Genomic DNA, 16,320 nt, shown 5'->3' with positions numbered 1-16,320 from the left:
CTTGTACATGTACGTTAATGATGTGTTATTGGTTACCTGGTGCATGAACCATATAGTGTACCCATCCTTGGCTCTGCTGAACACCGATCCCCCTCCATTCCTTTTCGGTCATTAAATGATTTGGTACTTGTTTTGCAATGTCTTTGGGCAGCATCACATGCCTACACGTAAAATAAATAGGAAAGTAAAAATTCACAAGATTAATCAAATAGAGTACAGCAGGCAGTATGTACAGCCAGTACAGGACCAGTGCATGTGCAATACAAGAGAATTTATTATTACAATATGATCAAATAAAATATTTACATTTGTGTGTAAAATGGCTGTTATTTCCAGAAAACAATTATCAGGTGAATGGCAAAAAAATGAAATAAAAAAAATTACCAGTCCATAAAGTGTCACATGTAATGCATACTTCTGAATCATGGCTGGCTAGAATTTCAACATTGTTTATTCAAATTTAAAAAAAAAATTGTTGTATTGTAGATAAATGTAGAATCTATACAAGATCTGTTGTGGTATCATCAGCAATGGTAAGTTTTTATCTAAAAGTGAAATTGATTAGGTCTGAACATGAATTTCATTAAATTTCCACGAAATTTTAACTTCTAAGAACATAAGTTTGTCAAAAATCGATTCATTGAGTAAAATATATTTTTATGGGCGAGCAAAAATATTGCTGCCAGATTAGATTTAAAAGATTAAAAAAAATTTGTTGCTTCATGTCTGCACTCTGCACACCCATTCACTTTCCAAACAATTCAGGGATTTGTCAAGTCCACCCCAGAAAAAGGTTGATTTGAATAAAAAGAGAAAAATCAAACTAGCATAACGGTGAAAATTTCATCAAAATTGGATGTAAAATAAGAAAGTTATGACATTTTTAAGTTCCACTTATTTTTCACAAAACAGTGATATGCACAACTCAGTTGCATGCAAATTAGGCAGTCGATGATGTCCCTCACTCACTATTTCTTTTGTTTTTTATTGTTTGAATTATACAATATTCATTTTTTACAGATTCAACAATAAGGACCAACTTGAATGAGCCATATAGTATTAAACACTGTTAATTCCACATGTTCAGGGCGGAATTAATCGTTTTTTCACTTGACAATGGGGAGAAAATTATAATATTTCATATTTCACATAATAAAATACAAAAGAAATAGTGAGTGGATGACGTCATCAGTCTCCTCATTTGCATACCGACCAGGATGTGCATATAACTGTTTTGTGAAATTAAGCGAAACTTTAAAATATCATAACTTTCTTATTTTACATCCGATTTTGATGAAATTTTCAGTGTTATGTTTGTTGAATTTTTCTCTTTTTATTCAAATCAACTTTTTGTTGGGGTGGACTTGTCCTTTAAGAGAATGGCTGCACTTTCAAGGCCATTAGTTGGTTCCTTGCATGTACCATAGAGTTATATATAGCTCCATGCATGCACTGAGCGCCGGTAATAATAACATGCGCTTTGTATCCTCAGGCAAAATCGCTATATAAATCCAGTTATTATTAATATTACATCACTTACATGAAACAAGTGTAGTGAAATTCAATATTACAATTTACACCTTATTTCACCATTTTGATTTTTGACTCAGTTAATATATATATATGCCTATGTACTGTTTGTGGCTATTGAGTGACATAGTATAGTAGAATCACACACATGTACACATACACACAGACAATGACTGTGGTCATGTATCACGAGGTTGCCTACTAGTTTTGCATTACATTAAATTTTTGCCTCAAAATTTTAACTTTAGGAAGTCTTTACAAGTATCTCACTAAGTCCCAAGTGTAAGGCATAACTGTAATGCTGTGTTGAATTAAAAAAAAATTTAATCTATTTGTGATCATAATAATTTGTATAGTCCCCCTATGACAAAATTTTTTTTTTTTATTGGGTTAAATAATAATGGTAAAGAAATTAACTCGAACTTATGCAAATTCTTTTTTTCGAAAAAATGAATAGATCTATATTTACTAGTATTGTTATTTTTGCCAGAATTAGACTACCTTATATACTTAGTGGGTGTCTGCTGTGTTCATCTGATAAAAGGTATAAAATAATTTAAAAGAAATGATTAGCATTAAAGTTTAAAATAATGCTTTTATTTAAGATTCTTCACATACTATTGGTCTGAATGTCGTCACATGTACATGTACATGTGTGTAGATCTAGATCTACATGTACATGTATGTCATTTTACCTTAAAGAGAAATTCCAGTAGTTGCAGTAAATACTGATTTCATGAGAAAGTCTGTAAAACCAGGCTTAATTGTCAGTATATCATCGAGGATCTAGATCTGGTACAGTTACATAAACTGAACTTTGTGAAATCTTGAAATCTACGCTGAAAAATGTTCAGACTGAACTTCTCCAACACAGATAAACGCACGTGGGACTGTGTATAATTATTGCTTTGAGCGTCGGGCCCGACGCTACCCGAATCCTGTGCTTATTTGTTGATTTCTCAGCAATTACACAATTTCTTCCAGAATCCTTTGGCACATGCGTTTTATTTATACAAACAGACACTTTGGTGGTCATTTCATTTGATTCTGTACGAACTCATTTTGATATCGTTACCAAAACTAGCATTTACCTTTAAAAATCTGTGACAAAACCATGTATCATTCAGGACTACAAAGTAGACATCACATTTTCTGTTTTTGTTCTTCGCCAAAGTTAGACGCATATCGAGGATACATGTATGCGTCTGTCTGTAACGCCGTCTCTTCATATTTTTCTAGTTTTTTTAATGAATTCTTGTTTAAATAATGAAATCAATATCGTGATTCGTAGTTATATCAGAAATTAAGTTGTATCCCATTTACATGATTTAGTCTAGCCTTAGTTTTAGAAGTAGAAATCTTGAGGGCGAAAGTTTCAGTTTTTTGCTGTAGATCTACACGCAGTCACGCACATGAATGGGACACAGTTCCTTGCTCCGTGGAGAGTAAGCACACGTTAGTATTAGCTTAGTTAGTATGGCAGTGTATCCTATTGCTGGACGCCTTTATTTCATTGCTTTAAAAATGACAATTAGAGGAAATACAATCAAGAAAAACTGCTATTCCAAATATTATGAAAATTATGAATATGGTAAAATTATTTTCTATTAACCAACCGTTTTCTTTGCATCGCGCTTGCCGCATACCCCTCCGCGAAAAACCATTATTTTCGTGTGTGACAAATTACATCATGATTCCGGATGCGTGCCGGACGGGTGAAGATATTTTTTATTATTAATGATGTAATTAAGAATTGGGGTGGTTTTGTCTTCATATATCATATCATGAGTAAATTCTAAATTTTCGCTTGCTTTTTTCATATCGAATCTGAGCAATAATATGAACAATCTGAATACACCAAAAAAAAAGTAGATTTTTTCGCCTTGATTTTACAATCTTGTTCTATGTATTGCTCTGTGAAATTGAACTGCGGAAGTTTTACGATACAAAATTGTTTTCGTATGCAGTATGGGCGTGAGTCCAAACTTCGCGTGTGTCCATACTTCGCGGACGGTCATTATCTCAAATACTGGCCAATATCCTTTAAATCTGACATCATCAACGTGAAGAGCGACCTAAAATTACCCTTTGGCGTAAGTTTCTTCAGGATGAGTTCAGTATTCATGAAAATATTGACAAAAGATCAGCAAATTTGTCACCGTTAGCGCCAATTCCGAATAAATTTGTTATTCTCAACAAGCATCACGATATCATCATTTTGCAAGCAGATATCATCAAAAATGTGAGTTCAATGTGGTACTGACTGATTCTATAGCATTTTGCCGTCAATTTGATATAAATATCTCACCTTTTGAGCTTGAATTTTTTGTTTAAAGTTCCTCAAAAACTTTGGTCAGCGAAGTTAGGTCACACTTTTTCAGAACGTTTTTCCAGCACAGCACGCATTCGTCGATCGGAATAGAATTTTGAGATCGCTTTACCGGCGAAACCACTTGACCTACTTCACATTTTCATCAATGATTTCATAGTTTACGATCTTGCCGTCAAGGTGGTAACTATTTCTTGAATTGATTTTGTATAAATTGTGAATATTTTGTGAGCAAATTAAAGCCTGAAGAATAATTTTGAAAAGTCTGCGAAGTTTGGACACCCCATCATATATGGTGGTGTGACCTTAATTCGCGTGTTACCAAATTTTGAGCAGTCGAATATCTCTTTATCTAATTAATATCTAGAAAATCTGATATCACCAACAGAAAAAGGGACCCAAAATTACTCAGTATGGTAATTTTCTTGAAGGTAAGGTCTCAAATGGTGAGAATATTGGCAAAACATCGGCAAATTTTGTTACCTTTTGCGTCCGCTCCCAGAATGCAGAAAATCCGATCTTCTCAACAAGCATCAAGAAATCGCCAGTTTGCAAGCAGAGCCAGCGGTCTCAAAATAAGTATTATTATTAAGTACGTAATAAGTGATACCAACCGAATTTATGGCATTTTATTAACCTCCATCTGATATAATTATTTTACCTTTGTCTGCTTGATATCTGTTCTAAAGCTTTGCAAAACGATCGTGCGCAAATTAAGCCTTTTAAGGTCACACTCTTTTATGACACTTTTTCAGCTAAGCCTAAGCGCGCACTAGTCGTTCGCCATGGAATTTTGAGATCGCGATACGAGCGAAACCCTTGACCAACTTTATAATTCCGTCAAGCGAATTTGACTTTAGTTTACTTTAGGATCTTGCCTTCCGTCTGGTATTTATGATTTTTATTAATTTTTTGTGAACTGTGACTTGTGACTTTATGTGAGAAATTTTTGAAATTTGATTGATTAAAATGAAAATCAATCAACTTCAAGTTCAAGATAAGTTTTAAATAAAATGTGCGCAAATTATGGTCACCCGACTCACCCCATCATAACATGCGCGTCCGGAATCATGATAGTGTCGGTAATACAATACATGACTATAAAAATGGTTTTTACTCTCTACTCTAGGAGCCTCCTGGGCCTGGCTACTCTCACTCAGTCACTCACGGCACGGCTCTCAACTTTTTCTATTCATGCATGCACTGTTGCAATTGCATTGCCATTGCACTCCGACTCTACCGGGTACTCGCACGTCAACAGAACACGTCTAATTAAATGTTACTATAAATTTCTCACCTATATTCATAATCTCCAGCGAAGTATTTGTCAGAGTAGTAAATGTTCTTGGTACCCATGGTTGTAAAGCTGATCGAAAGATGGAAGATAAGACAAAGAAATGTATATTTAAGGGAATAATTCTGCTAACTTTAGAATCTTCTAGTCCACGTTCAATACATCCGACGATCCCAAAGTTAAATGCACAAAATCACCTTTTCGAACGGCCCGCTACAAAAATTGATTGGCCAAACCATGATCACGTGACTTAAAATCCATTACGATTGTGTGCATAAATTTGTCACTAGATGGCGCAGCAGCAAGCCAAATTCAGGGGGGTGAAACTCCGCTTCTGCATCCGGTCAGAATTGAAGAAAATTTCGGAGGGTCAAAAGTGCACACTGCTCCCATTTTTCGTATACAAGCCTATGGACACCGCCACTGTTTTGGTACACCAGCGAAATGAAGGCGTGGTCACGGAACGTCCTTCGCGCATAGCGTAAAAATATGTAAATTAGTATTTTGTCACTAATTAGCATAATGCGCGACCTGATTAATATCGTTTATGGTGTTTGTCAGTGATTACATCATGTCAGATCATTCGTTTTTTTCCTCCTCAGAGTTTTATTATTCATCTATTTTAATGATCTATTTGTTATTGCTTGTTACGATTATTACTGTATCTTTGCTTTGTTTTAGCTGCAAATGGCCAGGATCTTTGCTAAAAAATATTACAGAGGAGGTTCCCAAAGAAAATGTTGCCATTTACGATGACATCTCTTTAAGTTTCTGGAACCCTTTTTTCTTTTTATTGCAGAAAACGAAATGAACCTCTTTTCATAATATAAAGAAAGATAATAACAAATCAAATTCTTTTCCATAATTGTAGTCTCCAATATAAGTCCTATTATGAATAGCAGTCCTCGGAGCACTTAATTTTAAATGGCGACTTCTATGTCAAACATCAATAATCATGACCTAGGTATATACCATATTTTATGGGGGAGGGGGTTCTCAAAATTAAATAGGCAAGAGAGCAAACCGATCGTAGGCTATTTCTTTTTTTATTTTCAACTGAAAATGAATCTGGTGTAATTTTCATTTGGAAAGAAAAAATGAATTTTATATGCAGGTTTAAAAAATTTGGAGAAATAATTAGCCCCCCCCCCCCGTTATGAACAGTAAGGTCTTATAATTGCTTCTTTCAAAACAAACTGAACTTTCACCCCCCCCCCCCCATCTCTCTCTCTTTCTGTCTGTCTCTCTCTCTCTCAGAAACTGACATAACTATATGCATACAAGCAAATAATTCTCCTGTCATTTACTTTCTTTCCCACTCTTATCCTTATTTTTCTTGAATAATATTTTAATTGACTGCTGTTTGATCTCATGTAACAGTGGCATCATCACATTTCAGTACAGTGCAACATCTTGTGCCATTTGTGCATAACAGCTCAGAAGCAATACATCATCACAATTAATTGATAAATGAAAATTACCAAGATAAAAAAATTCAATTCAAAATTAACATGTTTATTAAGGAATCCATTTTCTAAAACATTGACATTAACATAAAAATAATAATTAGCATCTACCAAGCATTAAATTGTATTTTAAAAAGTGAAGGCAATGCATAGCTAAAAATGGCTGTTACTGGGTAAGGGTAGTATGGGGTGGGTATATAAATGTACAAAAATAGGATTAAGTACATTTTTCTACAGTGCACAATGTTTGTTAAAATTTCATTCAAAGGATCTCGATGAGCCTATAGTTAATATTCCATAAAAGAGCATAAAAACCTTTGATATTCGTTTATTTTCTTCCACAAAAGTTTGCCACTCAAAAAAATTGGTAAATTCCTTTCAAATTTGCTGACAAGAAATAGTCTACTGATGTGAGAGCACTCCTCATAAGGGGGGGGGGGGGGGGGTGGGACACAATGCCAGAATCCTAAAGAGTGCCTTCCCCAATCAATACATTAGCGAATCATTAACAAAATTTGATTTGTCTACTGTCACTGTGGTTAGAATTCAATCTATTTTTGAAATATAGTCTATTTATATATTATTGCAGTGGTAACCCATTTCACATTTTTTTAAAATGAAGATAACAATAAATGCAACTTAATAACCCTACATAATTTATGAAGACTTGCAGTGGCGTACCATGGGTCACGGCATCGAGGGGGGCACCAGCAAAAATTTTGAGACCGTTTCATATCTCTTCTTGGCACTTATGTTGTGATACCAGTACTTAAACAGCTTAGGAAGTGGGAAACCTGCATGGTAAAAAAGAGAAAAGAACATAATAAGCTGTAAATTATTTTTACTCATCTAGTCCAGTTTAGTAAAAAAAAAGATGTAAACTCTATTTTATATCTTCAGTGATAAAACAAGTTTAGCACATGCAGTCACTTTCGTCCCACATCCAGATAAATTCATATATCAATATAACTATCTACAGTATGTTTTGAAAATAAAGAGTGCAAATTAATTCAAATATTTATCAGAATTTTGTGATAACTGTTAATATCTTGGGTTTTTTATGCAAATGCATGTATAGACAGGAGATATGGATAATTAGTATGCAGTGTTAGAAATGGAAATACTGGTGAATCTGAATTCAAACAAATATTAACTCACAATGGAACTTTAACATTACATGATATCGCATCATGTTTCAGCACAATTGGCCATAGCCCACCCCCTCCCAAAAAAGGGGAAATATTCATTTATTTGGTTTTATTTATTTATTTTTTTTTTTTTGGGGGGGGGGTGATGAGCTTAGATACAGCCTGTATATTATCAAAACAGTAAGCATACCTTGCAATTTTTCCATTCAGATATCCTGTTCCTCATTAGATTGTAACTAACACTTGCTGATCGGCATGGTTCTCAATTTTGTACTTCTGACTAGGTGTGAGCTGCTAAGAACTTGGTCCCATTGGATCTGCAATTGACAATTTAGATTTGAGAGTTTTAGAGATAAATAAAATTACTCTTCTTAAACAATATTTTTAAAAATTTCTAGCTGCCCATATCCCAGGTCTATGAATGAATATTCCAAACTAGAACAAAAAAGTTATCTGGACCCGAAACTTCATTCTCTATCACATAGAGGCATAGGCTTACCTCACTCTGTTTATAAAAGTAAAATGATTCCAACCACATATTTCTACAGCTGTATATAGCTGAATCTGGTCTATGCTGGGCCTGTATAACTAAAGAATCACATCACATTTGAATGAAGTAAACACTAAGAACGTTTTCAAATTACCACCCCAGGCCGGGCCCAGGGTATCCTGTTCAAATAGACTTGATTTAGGTCTAGGGTAGGCTATGCCATTTCATTCAAATCTAAGACTAAGACAAGTAACACTTAACATAACAGACATTAATGCTAAGTCAATCGTATTTCAACACTGATTATTCTGAAGTAAAGCGTTCCTGAATAAAAGAAACTGCTGAGAATTATACTTATTCATATGAAGATGAAATAGAGGGGACGGACTAGGCCTAAACTTCAACTTTCAAGCTTGAAGTTTGGGCCTAGTCCGTCCCCGCTATTTTCATACCCCATGACTACATCGACAATCTCGCTAGCCGGCTAGCACCGGCGATATCAAAGGCCGGATCCCGCTCTGACCATATCCCTACATTGACCTAAATTTGAATAGGCCTAAAATCGACAGTTTGTCGTTACTAAAAAACAGGAGGTCGGAAACAAGTCCACATCTACCCCTGATAATTGTCTAATCACAATAAAACTGAAATAATGGTTTACTTTGGACCTACATGAAGCATTCCGATGAATGTCTAGATCTACGACAAACTATAGTCTATAGACCCCTAGTCCTAGATATAGTATTTTTGAGAAACTCAATGATCACACGTACACTTATTTGGAAGTCAGGCAAAAGAAATATTGAAATTGAGGTTTACATAGTGCGTAATACAGGATGAGCCCCGAACCCCGGCAAACACATTACAATTTGCAAGTGAGATCAAAACATGAAAATGAGCGTAACTTACTTTTATTCCTATGGAATGTCATTAGAATAGTATTGATGTTCCCTCCAAGATTTTCCGCTCCAATGAAGTTCACTCAGAAACCATGATTTCGAACATCAATTCTATAAACAGATAATTAGTCTAGCTATTTCGTTTCAGAAACTTGAAATTCGCAGAGTCCAAAAGAACGACACTTCGCACAGATATCGTAGGGAATTGTGGGACGGAAAAAAATGTTTAATGCATGAGTACATGAATAAAACATTAGCGTTTAATCCAATCATACAAGTGCATTATGCGTATTTTGACGTCATTCTCATGAATAAAACATTGACCCTCCAAAATCATCCTTCAAATTGTCCGCCGGCAGCCATGTTGGCTATGTACAAAACCTATGGGAAATAAAAACGCGCGGAAAGAGTTCCCTCTCTAGCTCCCTTCGGGAGCTTATACGTAAGATCGTATCTCTGTGGCCAAATTCACAGAGATACGATCTTACGTATAAGCTCCCGAAGGGAGCTAGAGAGGGAACTCTTTCCGCGCGTTTTTATTTCCCATAGGTTTTGTACATAGCCAACATGGCTGCCGGCGGACAATTTGAAGGATGATTTTGGAGGGTCAATGTTTTATTCATGAGAATGACGTCAAAATACGCATAATGCACTTGTATGATTGGATTAAACGCTAATGTTTTATTCATGTACTCATGCATTAAACATTTTTTTCCGTCCCACAATTCCCTACGATATCTGTGCGAAGTGTCGTTCTTTTGGAATCTGCGAATTTCAAGTTTCTGAAACGAAATAGCTAGACTAATTATCTGTTTATAGAATTGATGTTCGAAATCATGGTTTCTGAGTGAACTTCATTGGAGCGGAAAATCTTGGAGGGAACATCAATACTATTCTAATGACATTCCATAGGAATAAAAGTAAGTTACGCTCATTTTCATGTTTTGATCTCACTTGCAAATTGTAATGTGTTTGCCGGGGTTCGGGGCTCATCCTGTATTACGTACCGTACTACTATGTAAACCTCAATTTCAATATTTCTTTTGCCTGACTTCCAAATAAGTGTGATCATTGAGTTTCTCAAAAATACTAGGGCCTATATCTAGGACTAGGGGTCTATAGTTTGTCGTAGATCTAGACATTCATCGGAAAGCTTCATGTAGGTCCAAAGTAAACCTTTATTTCAGTTTTATTGTGATTAGACAATTATCAGGGGTAGATGTGGACTTGTTTCCGACCTCCTGTTTTTTAGTAACGACAAACTGTCGATTTTAGGCCTATTCAAATTTAGGTCAATGTAGGGATATGGTCAGAGCGGGATCCGGCCTTTGATATCGCCGGTGCTAGCCGGCTAGCGAGATTGTCGATGTAGTCATGGGGTATGAAAATAGCGGGGACGGACTAGGCCCAAACTTCAAGCTCGAAAGTTGAAGTTTAGGCCTAGGATGTCCCCGCTATTTCATCTTCATATGAATAAGTATAATTCTCAGCAGTTTCTTTTATTCAGGAACGTTTTACTTCAGAATAATCAGTGTTGAAATACGATTGACTTAGCATTAATGTCTGTTATATTAGTTAAGTGTTAATACTTGTCTTAGTCTTAGATTTGAATGAAATGGCGTAGCCTACCCTATACCTAAATCAAGTCTATTTGAACAGGATACCCTGGGCACGGCCTGGGCTGGGGTGGTAATTTGAAAACGTTTTTAGTGTTTACTTCATTCAAATGTGATGTGATTATTAAGTTATACAGGCCCAGCATAGACCAGATCCAGCTATATACAGCTGTAGAAATATGTGGTTGGAATCATTTTACTTTTATAAACAGAGTGAGGTAGGCCTATGCCTCTATGTGATCGATAGAGAATGAAGTTTCGGGTCCAGATAACTTTTTTTGTTCTAGTTTGGAATATTCATACATAGACCTGTCCTGGGATATGGGCAGCTGGAAATTTCAAAAATATTGTTTAAGAAGAGTAATTTTATTATCTCTAAAACTCTCAAATTTAAATTGTCAATTGCAGATCCAATGGGACCAAGTTCTCAGCAGTTCACACCTAGTCAGAAGTACAAAATTGAGGACCATGCCGATCAGCAAGTGTTAGTTACAATCTAATGAGGAACAGGATATCTGAATGGAAAAATTGCAAGGTATGCTTACTGTTTTGATAATATACAGGCTGTATCTAAGCTCATCACCCCTCCCCCCCAAAAAAAAAATGAAATAAATAAATAAATATTTCCCCTTTTTTGGGAGGGGGTGGGCTATGGCCAATTGTGCTGAAACATGATGCGATATGTAATGTTAAAGTTCCATTGTGAGTTAATATTTGTTTGAATTCAGATTCACCAGTATTTCCATTTTTAACAATGCATACTAATTATCCATATCTCCTGTCTATACATGCATTTGCATAAAAAACCCAAGATATTAACAGTTATCACAAAATTCTGATAAATATTTGAATTAATTTGCACTCTTTATTTTCAAAACATACTGTAGATAGTTATATTGATATATGAATTTATCTGGATGTGGGACGAAAGTGACTGCATGTGCTAAACTTGTTTTATCACTGAAGATATAAAATAGGGTTTACATCTTTTTTTTACTAAACTGGACTAGATGAGTAAAAATAATTTACAGCTTATTTTGTTCTTTTCTCTTTTTTACCATGCAGGTTTCCCACTTCCTAAGCTGTTTAAGTACTGGTATCACAACATAAGTGCCAAGAAGAGATATGAAACGGTCTCAAAATTTTTGCTGGTGCCCCCCCGATGCCGTGACCCACGGTACGCCACTGCAAGTCTTCATAAATTATGTAGGGTTATTAAGTTGCATTTATTGTTATCTTCATTTAAAACAAATGTGAAATGGGCTACCACTGCAATAATATATAAATAGACTATATTTCAAAAATAGATTTAATTCTAACCACAGTGACAGTAGACAAATCAAATTTTGTTAATGATTCGCTAATGTATTGATTGGGGAAGGCACTCTTTAGGATTCTGGCATTGTGTCCCACCCCCCCCCCCCCCTATGAGGAGTGCTCTCACATCAGTAGACTATTTCTTGTCAGCAAATAATAAAATTTGAAAGGAATTTACCAATTTTTTTGAGTGACAAACTTTTGTGGAAGAAAATAAACGAATATCAAAGGTTTTTATGCTCTTTTATGGAATATTAACTAAAGGCTCATCGAGATCCTTTGAATGAAATTTTAACAAACATTGTACAATGTAGAAAAATGTACTTAATCCTATTTTTGTTTTATATACCCACCCCATACTACCCCTACCCAGTAACAGCCCTCTTTAGCTATGCATAGCCTTCATTTTTAAAAATACAATTTAATGCTTGGTAGATGCTAATTATTATTTTTATGTTAATGTCAATGTTTTAGAAAATGGATTCCTTAATAAACATGTTAATTTTTAATTGAATTTTTTGATCTTGGTAATTTTCATTTATCAATTAATTGTGATGATATATTGCTTCTGAGCTGTTATGCACAAATGGCACAAGATGTTGCACTGTACTGAAATGTGATGATGCCACTGTTACATGAGATCAAACAGCAGTCAATTAAAATATTATTCAAGAAAAATAAGGATAAGAGTGGGAAAGAAAGTAAAATGACAGGAGAATTATTTGCTTGTATGCATATAGTTATGTCAGTTTCTGAGAGAGAGACAGACAGACAGAAAGAGAGAGAGATGGGGGTGAAAGTTCAGTTTGTTTTGAAAGAAGCAATTATAACACCTTACTGTTCATGACGGGTAACGGGGGGGGGGGGGGGGGCTAATTATTTCTCCAAATTTTTGAAACCTACATATAAAATGTATTTTTTCTTTCCAAATGAAAATTACACCAGATTCATTTTCAGTTGAAAATAAAAAAGAAATAGCCTACGATCGGTTTGCTCTCTTGTCTATTTAATTTTGAGAACCCCCTCCCCCCCCTAAAATATGGTATATACCTAGGTCATGATTGGGCTAATTATTTCTCCAAATTTTTTAAACCTACATATAAAATGTATTTTTTCTTTCCAAATGAAAATTACACTCTTGCCTATTTAATTTTGAGAACCCCCTCCCCCCCCTAAAATATGGTATATACCTAGGTCATGATTGGGCTAATTATTTCTCCAAATTTTTTAAACCTACATATAAAATGTATTTTTTCTTTCCAAATGAAAATTACACCAGATTCATTTTCAGTTGAAAATTAAAAAGAAATAGCCTACGATCGGTTTGCTCTCTTGCCTATTTAATTTTGAGAACCCCCTCCCCCCTAAAATATGGTATATACCTAGGTCATGATTATTGATGTTTGACTCATAGAAGTCGCCATTTAAAATTAAGTGCTCCGATGAATGCTATTCATAATAGGACTTATATTGGAGACTACAATTATGGAAAAGAATTTGATTTGTTATTATCTTTGTTTATATTATGAAAAGAGGTTCATTTCGTTTTCTGCAATAAAAAGAAAAAAGGGCTCCAGAAACCTAAAGAGATGTCATCGTATATGGTAACATTTTCTTTGGGAACCTCCTCTGTAATATTTTTTAGCAAAGATCCTGGCCATTTGCAGCTAAAACAAAGCAAAGATGCAGTAATAATCGTAACAAGCAATAACAAATAGATCATTAAAATAGATGAATAATAAAACTCTGAGGAGGAAAAAAACGAATGATCTGACATGATGTAATCACTAAAAGACACCATAAACGATATTAATCAGGTCGCGCATTATGCTAATTAGGGACAAAATACTAATTTACATATTTTTACGCTATGCGCGAAGGACGTTCCGTGACCACGCCTTCATTTCGCTGGTGTACCAAAACAGTGGCGGTGTCCATAGGCTTGTATACGAAAAATGGGAGCAGTGTGCACTTTTGACCCTCCAAAATTTTCTTCAATTCTGACCGGATGCAGAAGCGGAGTTTCACCCCCCTGGCCAAATTCGAGTCTGCGCCAACAAAATGTTCCCGTTCACCAACTTGTTCTTTCATTTTTTAAAATGAGATTTCGGCACACATCCCGGACTTTTATAGAAATGTTAGATGTTTACTGGCGGATCCAGGGGGAGGGGGGGGGGGGGGCACAGCCGGCCCATGCCCCCCTTTTGAGAGGCACAATTAACATTTGTAATGTAAATACATGTATGTCGTTAAAACACAAGTGTGCCCCATTTTGAAAGTGAGGACATTTTTTTCGTGGACGAAATTTTTTTTATTTTTTTAAAACTTTCCTCGGGAAAATGAGCCCCTCCCTTTGGAAAATCCTGGATCCGCCCCAAGTTAGATCTATATGTTAGATCCACATCAACAATAACCCCCCCCCCCAAAAAAAAAAAAAATCCAGATTTATTGGATTTTTTGGGGGCAGGTAATTTCCAGAAATATGGGAACGGATGTCATATTGTTCCCGAGAAATTTGAAAAGCAAAAAAAAAAAAAAAAACCTAATAAACTATAAGTAAAAAAAAAGATTTTCAACACAAAGTGGATCGAGGTCAAGTTGTTCCCAAGATATTTTTAGTGTAAGGCATGCGAAAAAAAAGAGGTTTCACAACAAGGTATTTTTGTTACATTCCATTTTTACACAACTTCCAGAGTAATTGGGCCTATGCCTATATATGTAGAATAAGACACGTACGCAGCACCCGGCCCCAAGGAAATCTTAATTGGGACGGTGCTCCCCCCCCCCGTCTGAAATTCGACCGTGACCTTTAAACAAAGAAAAATTGACCCTACCCCACTCACAGTCATGACTCATGATAATCTAAGGCACGTATGATTATTTTCACAAGTTTTTTTCATTTAGTGCACTTGCAGAAGGAAGCAGAACTTTTGTGCTAAATAGAAACCGGACGCTCCTCGGGCACAAAAAGAGTGGTTTTTCAGGACAACTTATCTAATATGAAGAACAGGCACCTATATGAAAAGGCAAAGGGGCACTCGTTAACACATAAAACAGGTCCTTCTCAAGTCCTCAGGTGAAAAGGGCACAGAACACTTCCGTGAGGGGCATTTTTAGGGGGAGAATTGGAATTATAGGCCTATACGTGAAAGGGCACAATATTATTGGTAACACCTAAAACGGGTCCTCTTCCGATGAAAGGGGCACAGTGCACATTCGTGAGGGGGCATTTTCTTGCGTAAAAAGGCGATCGATTTTAAGTGCTTCAAAAAGTGGGGGGGGGGGGCACTGTGCCCCTGGCCCCCCCGGATCGCCGCTCTATAAGGGTAATCAGGTATCACTGATCATCTTGCATTGGTTTCAGGTCACATAATCAAGGTCAAAGTTTATTTAGGGTCAGTGAATTTTAACCATGACTGTGTTGGTTATGAAGATTAAAATCAATCAATCAATCAATAAATCAATCAACCAATCAATCAATAATCAATCAATCTCCAGGCTTATGTTGTCGCACATTATGTTCATTCTGGTATACTTTTCATATTTTATATCGTCTGCTTCCCGCAAAAAATGACTTAGCGCGCTTTACTTTTACAAAAGTCATGTAATCTCATACAGTGTATTCATATTGTGACATTGTGAACATGCATGAATTGATAAAATAATAAATCCGACCAATGTTAAGAAATTTGAAATGTCTTCAGAACTTTGAAAGTATAAGGACATATATTAATTCGTGTACATAAGATTTAGTTGCAGATCTGGGGGGGGGGGGGATTTTCCGCGGACGAAATGACCTTAAATTTAAGGTGAAAACCTTTCTTTTTTGTGCTTGTCAAATTTTCATCGGGAAAATGTGCCCCCTTTCTTAAAATCCTAGATCCGCCCCCGATAAGATTTTGACAAGTTTGACAATAAATCCTAAACCATAGTGAAGACTTTGATTTTTCAAGACTAATTTCAAAAGTATGTTAATCTCTATTTCATAAAACTGACAGCAAGTGGATGATGTCAAAGGTATAGGGGCTATCAAATTGATGTCAACTTTGAAAAAAAATAACCAAAAGATACAAAAGATATAGGATTTTGATATTTTTCTTACTATGCTAACTATTCTATTAGATTATATTCTAAGGATAGGGTTAACTAGGCCTGCTGTTTTCCTTTGTAATTGCAAGGAAGATATATACACGCATGACATACTTATGATGTCATGTAACAAATATTAAAG

At 35.5% G+C, this 16,320-nt stretch overlaps 2 long non-coding RNA genes across 2 annotated transcripts; one reads left to right on the top strand and one right to left on the bottom strand.

Annotated features, from left to right (window-relative positions):
• Positions 1 to 6,472: 6,472 nt before the first annotated feature.
• Positions 6,473 to 9,603, bottom strand: LOC129283116 (uncharacterized). Its single transcript, XR_010293705.1, has 3 exons — positions 9,167 to 9,603; positions 7,958 to 8,084; positions 6,473 to 7,413 (listed from the first exon to the last, which is right to left on the bottom strand). It is a non-coding gene; the product is annotated as an uncharacterized LOC129283116 (long non-coding RNA).
• Positions 9,604 to 9,701: 98 nt separating this feature from the next.
• On the top strand, positions 9,702 to 12,603 carry LOC135154266 (uncharacterized). Its single transcript, XR_010293704.1, has 3 exons — positions 9,702 to 10,076; positions 11,181 to 11,307; positions 11,838 to 12,603. It is a non-coding gene; the product is annotated as an uncharacterized LOC135154266 (long non-coding RNA).
• Positions 12,604 to 16,320: the final 3,717 nt, after the last annotated feature.

The sequence above is a fragment of the Lytechinus pictus genome, chromosome 5, assembly GCF_037042905.1.
Source record: "Lytechinus pictus isolate F3 Inbred chromosome 5, Lp3.0, whole genome shotgun sequence".
Taxonomy (NCBI): Eukaryota; Metazoa; Echinodermata; class Echinoidea; order Temnopleuroida; family Toxopneustidae; genus Lytechinus; species Lytechinus pictus.
The sequence above is the reverse complement of the archived record's forward strand: the minus strand, read 5'-3'. Positions and strand labels throughout refer to the sequence as shown.